The sequence below is a fragment of the Tachyglossus aculeatus genome, chromosome 23, assembly GCF_015852505.1.
Source record: "Tachyglossus aculeatus isolate mTacAcu1 chromosome 23, mTacAcu1.pri, whole genome shotgun sequence".
NCBI lineage: Eukaryota > Metazoa > Chordata > Mammalia > Monotremata > Tachyglossidae > Tachyglossus > Tachyglossus aculeatus.
Window position 1 is genome coordinate 14,635,122 of NC_052088.1, and position 9,280 is coordinate 14,644,401.

A 9,280-nucleotide genomic window follows, 5' to 3' on the forward strand; every position below is an offset into this window, starting at 1 on the left:
ACCTCCCCATCGACGTGCCCCTAGACGTGGTCCAGAGATGATGTTGATAAAACTGAACAAAATATAATGTGACATTTTTGCAAATTATCACCAGGTCTTGTGGGCACACGGACCCTTACTAGTTTGGCCTGGAGATTGATGTCACATGGAAGCTCAGTCCTCAACTCCAGGTTGGGAGCAGAATGAAAAGCAGCGTGGCCTAGTGAAAGAGGACCTGGCTTCTAATCCCAGCTCTGCCATTTGCCTGCTGTGTGACTTTGGGTGAGTCACTTGAATTCTCTGTTCCTCATCCACAAATGGACAATCAATATCTGTATCCCTCCTACTAAAACCCTGAGCCCTATGTGGGGCAGGCACTATGTCTGACTTGATTTGTATCTATTCCAGCTCTTAGTACAGTGCTTGGTGCATTGTAAGCACTTAACAAATACAACATTTATTATCAGTGTGGTCTACTGGGGAGCATACATCACTGGGAGCTAGGAGACTTCAGCTCTAAGCCCAGCTCTGCCACTGACTTACTGTGTGACCTCAGGAAAGTCATCTAACCTCTCTGGGCCTCAGTTTCCTTAATTGTAAAGTGGAACTGATACCTGCTCTCCCTATTTCTTAGACTGCGAGACCCCGGGGGAGCTGGGGCTGTGTTTTATCTGATTATAGTGTGCTTTGGCACACAGTAAGCTCTTAATAGATACCATAACCGACAGTGTACCAACTGTGCCAGGATTCAGTTGCGGTGCTGACTGGAGTGGGGGCTGGGAGGAACTAAGCTTTCCTAAGATCCTTAGTTCCAAACCATAGAAGTTGAAACATATGAGATACTCAGTGCAGGGCCGTTTCTTTGCATTCCTCAGAGGAATGGGAGTTGTTTCTACTCTCTTAGATTGATTTTTTCATCGGCATCAACCCAACTCTACACAAGCTACACATTTCTCTACCAACCAGACCGGGTGGTGGCTATTGTGCCTGGGGTCACAGAAACCCACAGCGCCTTTTGGCTTGTGTCGTGGAGGGCTGTCACGGCAATAAACACACACACAGCCTCTATCCTGCAGGAATTCCTTATCCTCCCTGTGTGGCTCGAGCCCTGTGGATAGTATCATTACAGGACTAAACAAATAAACAGTCTATCCGAATCAACCGGGAGGCACTGGGGACTCTACAGTTCCTCTGCGAAGATGATACAAGTAAATTTACACTCCCAGCTTGGACGGGCTCCAGCAGCTATGAATAGCGGTTCAGTTCTATCAGGCTGGCGAGGAGTTGGGGCACCGCGCTGACCTCCCGGCTCTGTATTCGCTGCAATCAATGTGAGCTATTCAGAGCTCTGTTTTCCTTACTATCCTCGGTTGGGAACATCAAGGACCAGTAACACTTTTTATGAACCCCGGGCCCGAAGAAGAAGCTTTTACTCCAAAGCTAGCGTATTATACCCAGTGACATGGATGAAAGGTTAACACACTCCTGCCAGCATGGCATTCTCCTGTTATAATGTGATTTGATTTCCTGTACTCTGGCTGTTGCTCGCTTCGACAGCATATATACTAAAATTGGAATGATACAGAGAAGATAAGCATGGCCCCTGTGCAAGGATGACACACAAATTCATGAAGTGTTCCATAGTTTAGACCCTCTGAGAGCTCGCCTCTTTCAGGAGGCCTTCCCAGACCGAGTCTCCCCTTTTTCCTCCCCTCCTCCTCCTCCCCTCCCGGCCCTACCCCCTTCTCCACAGCACTTGTATATATTTGCACATATTTATTACTCTATTTTATTAATGTGTCTATATAGCTATAATTCTATTTATTCTGATGGTATTGATGCCTGTCTACTTGTTTTTTTCTGTTGTCTGCCTCCCCCTTCTAGACTGTGAGCCCACTGTTGGGTAGGGACCGTCTCTCTATGTTGACGATTTGTACTTCCCAAGTAGGGACCGTCTCTCTATGTTGGCGATTTGTACTTCCCAAGTAAGGACCGTCTCTCTATGTTGATGATTTGTACTTCCCAAGCGCTTAATACAGTGCTCTGCACACAGTAAATGCTCAATAAATACGACTGAATGAATGAATGAATGCTGCTGCTGTGGCTGCTATATTCCTGCTTGCCATCCCTCAGACTCTCAGAAACCCGGGCCCACTGGAGCTCCAGGGAGGAACAGCAAAGGAACGGAACGCAGTGGCAGGCAAGGCCCTGACTTTCCTAGTTCCAATCAATTAAATGATGCAAACTTAATTTTGCCCCCTGCCCTAAACCCTACAACAACATGGATAACGTAGGTGTTTGCGATCATTTTCAGTGTTCAAAAATCAAGTGCCTGAAGCTTAGATCTGACTGATGTGCTCCTGTTTCTAATGACAATAATAATGATTATTATAGTACTTGTTAAGCGCTTATTATGTGTCAAGCACCATTGGAAGCGCTGGGGTATATACAAGTTAATCAGGTTGGATACAGTCCCTCTCCCATATGGGGCTCACACTCTTAATCCCTATTTTACAGATGAGGCAGCTGAGGCCCAGAGAAGTAAAATAACTTGCCCAAGGTCACACAGCAGACAAGTGACAGAGCCAAGATTAGAACCCAGGTCCTTCCTGCTCCCATGCCCATGCTTTATCCACTAAACCACACTGCTTCTCATACAATAATGGTACTCATTAAGCACTACCCTCTCCCAGCCCCACAGCATTTGTGTATGTATATATCTATAATTCTGTTTATGTACACTGATGCCTGTTGCCTTCTAGACTGTGAGCCCGTTGTTGGGCAGGGACTGTCTCTATATGTTGCCAACTTGTGCTTCCCAAGCGCATAGTATAGTGCTCTGCACACAGTAAGCGCCCAATAAATACAACTGAATGAATTAATGAACTCACTATGATGATGATGATGGTATTTGTTAAGTGTTTACTATGTGTCAAGAGCTTTACTAAGCACTGGGATACTTACAAGAATGAATGAATGAACTTACTACGATGATGATGATGATGATGGTATTTGTTAAGTGTTTACTATGTGTCAAGAGCTTTACTAAGCACTGCGATAGTTACAAGATAATCATGTTGGGAAAAGTCACCGTCCCACATGGGGCTCACAGTCTAAGTAGAAGGGAGTATGATTTAATCGCTATTTTACGCATGAAGAAACTGAGGCACAGAGAAATTAAGTGTCTTGCCCAAGGTTATACTGCAGACAGGTGGAGGAACTGGGATTAGAACCCAGGTTCCCTGACTCTCAGGCCTATGCTCTTTCCACTAGGCCATGCTGCTTCTTGTTTCCAAAGTGTGTGTGTGTGTGTGTGTGTGTGTGTGTGTGTGTGTGTGTTTGTGGTCCAGTCCCAGCTACCAGCTCCCCCTCCCCCCACCAGAATTTGGCAGGCCAAATTTGTTCTAGTCAATCCTTCAGGGCAAAAAAAAGGGAACGACTTTATCTGCCTCTCCCTCCTTGTCCCTCCCCAGGGACTCATTTCCTGATTCCTCTTCCCAGCAATTTTAAAAATGGTTCTGGGACTGAGGACTGGGAATTCCTGCCCATTTTAAAACCCAAATCTTGGGGAACTGGAGCAAACTCATGTTCCTCCCTGGGTCAGGAAATCTGCAGTGACCCTGGAACTCAGATGGCATCTGGGTAACGTGCAAAAAAAGCAACTGCTCTCCACTGCTGTCCAGAGCCAAGGCTAATGGAAACATGAAGTGGAGCAAGGGGTCACTCCAGTCATGGCAAGGCGGTTGCTGGCCTGACTTTCCCTCTGTCTTCAACAAGGAAAAAACCCTAAGGGTGGAACTAGGGAGAGAGGGTTTCTTCTCTTTCCTGGGACTGGTTTATTTCCCAAACGAACATCCAAGGATTATACATGAAATCAGGGATTAGGCAGTCCTTGTTGACAGTAAAAGCCAGTGATAATTTTACCAGATTAGAAATATCTCCCAAATCCTTCCCCTGGTTTAGGGGTCCCAAGGAAATGGATTAAAAAAAGTCTAGAGGAATTGGGGTTATTTAGTCCAAAAAAAGCATGCCTGCTCTTTGAGAGCACAAATCTTACTCCTCATTTGTAATTCCCGTCAGGCTCACGGGGCTCTGCGTGAAGGTGGACACTCCCATAGGCTCTGCTGCAAGTTGAGGGGAGACTTTATGATGTTTTCAAGTATGAGAAGGCTGATTGTACAGGATAGCAAGCAACCGGCTGTTCTCCGGCCCCACTGATGACAAGATGAGAGGAAATTGGTTTAAGCCTCAGCCTGAGATGTGTGGTAGACATAAAGGAAGATTTCCTACCAGTGAGAGTTGCTCGGCATTGGATTGAGTTTCAGATGGAAGTTGGGAAATCGCTCGCGGCTGGGCATCTTTAAAATGTCATCAACTTTCACCTCTCTGGGATGGATTCGCTGGAGCAAGAGGATGGATAAAAAGACCTCCTAAAATATCTCCCAGGCCCCATGATCCTGCAAGTTCGATTCTCCAGCTCTATTATCCCAAATTAAGAAGGGCGAATCTATTTCCTTACCTTTCTAAACTATGAGCTCCTTGTGGGCAGGGAACGTGTCTGCCGACTCTGTTATATTGTACTGTCCCAAGTGCTTAGTTTAGTGCTCTGCACACAGAAAGTGCTAAATAAATTTGACTGAATGAACGTTTGGGGCTGTGTAGAGCTATGGGATGGGGAATTCGAATGTAGTGATGTTTTTCAAGGGCTTACAACACACGTTACAACTTCTCAGAGCCCGCAGGGGGCAAGACTGTATTCTCCAATTCTGTGATCTACCCTTGAGGCTTAGTTGGGCGCTTTATGACGACCTCCAGTGATGCAGCTGCCAAACAATTGGTAGCTGGAGGGTTGTTGGCTTCTGGGTGATGCCAGTGCCCCCCCCACCCCTTGAATCTCAGGGCACTGTTGGGGGGCCCCAAAGACCACTCCAGTGGGTCAGATCAGATCAGGACAACCCAGGAGCACCGGGTATAATAACAGTAATAATAATAATAATATTTATTAACAATTTATTATGTGCTAAATGCTGGAGTGGGCCCAGTCCCTATCTCACATGGGGTTCACCATCTATTTTACCCCAACTTACAGCCAAGGAAACAGGTTCAGAGGGGTTGAGTGACTTGCCTAAGGTCATACAGTAAGGTAGTTAGTGGCAGAGCTGTGATGCAAACCCTATTAGATTGAAAGCTTCCTTGAGCGTAGGAATCGGGTCTACCAATTCTATTGTCCTCTTAATATAATACTCTGCACCCAATAAATGCTCAGTAAATACTCTTGATTGATTGACTGAACCTCGGTCATCTCACTCCCAGTCCTATGCTCTTTCCATTTGGCCTTAATGTGGCTCTGGGTCATAGCCATGTAAAGAGGATTTATTCTCTAAATTGGGCATTCCATGCTGGCTGGCCCAGGGAACTGAGGAGGAAGTGAAATCTGGAGTTTCCGTGGGGCTTAGTTGCATTTGGGAATGCCTGGGGATCCAGATCAAACCAGGCTTTTCCTGGTGCCCTTGGAGCCCATTGAAATTATGGGGGATTCTCAAAGACCTCCAGCTCCCTTGAGGTTCCCTGAATGTGAATCTGCCTTGAGACCGAGTTCACGCCACCCTGAGCCTTGGGGGATGCCTAAGCTGAAGGCAGCTGGAGTTGAGCAGAACACACCAGTTTGCTGACAAAAACAGGAGATTCTGAGGCCTTGGGTGGCTAGCTGATGATCTGAAGGTGTGTTTCATGTTTTGGTGAAATGCCTCAGGTTCTTAAGGCATCAGTGCCCGGTGCAAAGAGCATGGAACAGCGATTCCGAGAAGTGAGGGTCTGCTAGTCCCAGCTCTGCTACTGGCCTACTGAGTAACCTGAGCAGTCAATCAATCAATTAATCAATCAATCATTTATTGAGTGCTTACTATGTGCACAGAACACTGTGCTAAGCTCTTCGGAGAGTACAATATAACAGAATTGATAGATGCGTTCCTTGCCCATGATGAGCTTGTAGTCTTGAAGGAAGTCACAGTTTCTCTGGGTCTGTTTCCTCAACTGCAAAATGGGAAAATGAAATGTGCTTCTCCTTAACTGTCAGGGTTATTGTGAAGATAAAATGAGGCAACCGATGGGAAGTCCTTTGGAAAAATAAAAATGTTCTAAAAATATGTTATCATTATTATTATTTCAAATAGAAAGTTTCAAGCAGGCTATCCTGAACTATTGCAACTACAATAAAAGGTTCGGACAAGGGAGGAATTGTGTTTGTAGTGTGCTAGCTATAAACTAGATTTGAAGTCACTTTCTTAGGAGCTCTGGACTAAAAGGCTGAAATATGATTTTCCCATTGCTCGGAGCAGTTTGTAAACTTAACACAATGAGTCCATCTATTCAAACTGCAATTTAGTGACGAAAGCAGGGAGGAAAATCTCCTATGCAAAATCCGATTTGTTTTCCTAGTAAGATGCAGTCTGAGTATCAGACTGTTTTTCTTAGAAGTTTCTTGGTAATTATCAAATCACATGAGTAGTTTTTAAATACTGCTTTCACGTCTCGAAGCTAAAATCTCCTGCTGTCTTTTGATGGGTGCATTAGTCAACTGAACATCTGAAAAGTTACTGTTCTTCAGTCTTCAAACACTTGTGTTTATTTTGTCCTTCGGGAAGGTACTTTATTACAGGGCAACCTGACAATAAGAGGGAAAGGAGCTGGGTGTTGCTGGCACACTACACCACTTCTTCCCGTTCATAAAGCACACAATTGAGTCATTTTCTCTGGCTGCCTCTCCATTGTAAAGAAAAAAAAAAAAGCTCGAATCCAAGAAAGAACATGACAGTTTTTATTGGCAAGGCAATAGATAAATCAGGGATGTAGGAAGACAAGGAGAAGGAGGGTTCAGAGCAATCACAGCCCGGAGTGGGTGAAAGGTTTACTCTGTCCATTTTCCTCCTGAGACACTTAGGTTTAAGGAAATGTTTGCACTGCTCTGGAAAAAAACGTTGGCTGTGTGTTTTTCTTTTGTGTTTAGGCCACTCTGGAAGTAATTCCTCTGGGCACAATTATCTCACATATGGTGATTTAGAAAAAGCCCAAAGCAAAGGTCAGTTGGATGCTTCAGGCCTGCAAAGGGAAGGCAAAAATCCATCTTGGAGAATCGAATTCAGACAAGGAGAGCAGGGAACCCAACCTGTAGGCAATGGAGCGTGAAATTCAAAGCTGAAATAAAGTACCGTTGTGACGGGAGTCACAGGCACGGAGCTGAGCCCCATTATTTACGTAAGGAACTAGAGTGACGGCAGGGGTGTGGGAAAGCCCATGTTCCCGATGAAAACTGTGAATGAACTTACGTTCTGAAGTGGAGAACCCCCTGAAAAAAGCATGTATCATCGCCATGATAGGAGACAGAGCTCACCAGCCCCAGTTTTCTACCAGCCCTTCAAATGAATGGAACCCATCTGGACAGTCTGGCATTGGTTTTTCAAGGGGTTGTCAGAGAGATGCAGAGGCCATATTAATTTGATTATTAACTCGCTTCTTTGGGAACCAGTGGTACCCCACCCAGTGACAATTAACCCCGGCGTTTGTGATTCACCGGCTCCAATAGTTGCCTCAGAGCGCCCTGAGGATGGGAGCAAACATCGACAGATGTTGAGGCCAGGTGAGCTGAAAGATCGGGACCCGCCGGAGGAGGATCCCAGCAATCTCAGGGTTTAAAAATGATTTTATTTCACCTGGAATCAATCAATCAATCCATCGATGGTATTTATGAAGTACTGTGCACAGAACACTGTATGAAGCACTTGGGAGAATACAGTATAACAGAGTTTGTAGACATGTTCCCTGCCTACAATGAGCTCACTTTCTAGAGGAAAACTGGCATCCCTTGCTTAAATAGCCCTAGGTGCAACTTTAGCAAAGTAGTCATTAATGAAATGCATTTGAAGCTGTCATCACCTGCAGCAGCAATTAGTAAAGCATCTAAAAAAACCGGCATGTTAACCATACAAATTTGCCTGGGCCCTTACGCCAAGGGCCTGAAAAAAATCAGTCTGAGGGCCACCATGGAATGCCCAATAAAGTATTAGAATTCATTTCTACAATGGGACGTCATGAAAATTGAATCTAGGGATATTGCGTTCCTTCAGACTTGTAAAGCTCATTAGCATCAGATGCTTGACTGCTCTGACATTGAGAAATGTGGGAAAATTTTATGGGCTGGTAAAAATTTTTGCAGAATGACAGATTTTTTTAACCTATCTGAAAGGCTAGCTTAGAAATAACAGCCTCATCTTGCCACCCTAGGCTGATAGGCCAACTTAAAAACATATGTTTGACCCTTTGCCCTGAGGTCAGCAAACTGGGGCTCTGCAGGGCCCAACAGGCAGGAAATTCCAGAAACCCAGGTCCTTCTCGGTAAAGTCTCAATCCCCAGTTTCCTGACGTGAAACCTGGGAACCGGCTCCCAGAGTTATGCAGCTGGGTCCCAGGGAGGCGCGGAGTTGGGAGGATGATTTCTGAGGCAACCAGTGTCCTCCAAGCGGCTATTAGAGCAGCCACCAAGGGAATTTCAAATAAGGAGCCATTAGATACCTCCTTAATTCCAGATTTACTGAAAACCCAAAGAGGCAGCCGGGAGTTCACTGGTAAGCAGGTGTCAAGGGTTTAGAAAATCTGATTCAGGCTCTGGGCAAAAAGAAACATTCTGAGATTTTCTCAAGTGTTTGTTGAGGGGGAGGAAGGATGAGGTTTCAAGGGGTCTCAATGTGCCTTCCAACTGTGGGAGGAGTGGAAAGAGGAGAAAATACAACTTGAGTTATTTGTCTTGGCATTATCTGAGTTTCAAGTGGGGGAGGCTGTTGGGAATGTGTGTGCGGGTATGTGTATGTGTGTGTGTGTGTGCGTGTTTGTATAACAGACTCCTCAGGACATAGGCAGAGCCGAGTTCAGACAGAAATCCAAGTGAGGTAAGCGGCTCAAGGTGCCCCTTAGGGGATTGGGCGCAGGGAGGCAAGGGGCAGCTGCAGTTAAAGATCTGAAATCCCCTAAACACGATGGGGGAGGTGGGGGAAGGGGAAAGTGTCACCAGCATGAAAAGGGACCTGGGATTGGAATGCAAGGACGGGGAGCTGGGGTCCGTGCCCCTTTCCCTCTCCACCCCCCAGAAAAATACTCCAAGAGGCCTTCCCTGATGAAGCCCTCCTTTCCTCCTCTCCCACTCCTTTCTGCATCACCCTGACTTGCTCCCTTTATTCATAACCCCTCCCAACCCCACAGCACTTATGTACATATCTGTAATTTTATTTATTTATATTAATATCTGTCT

General features: G+C 45.6%; 1 non-coding gene across 1 annotated transcript; it reads left to right on the top strand.

The window, feature by feature from the left end:
* The first annotated feature begins 1,520 nt into the window (after positions 1–1,520).
* LOC119944828 lies at positions 1,521–1,627 on the top strand. Its single transcript, XR_005455976.1, has one exon. It is a non-coding gene; the product is annotated as a U6 spliceosomal RNA (small nuclear RNA).
* Positions 1,628–9,280: the final 7,653 nt, after the last annotated feature.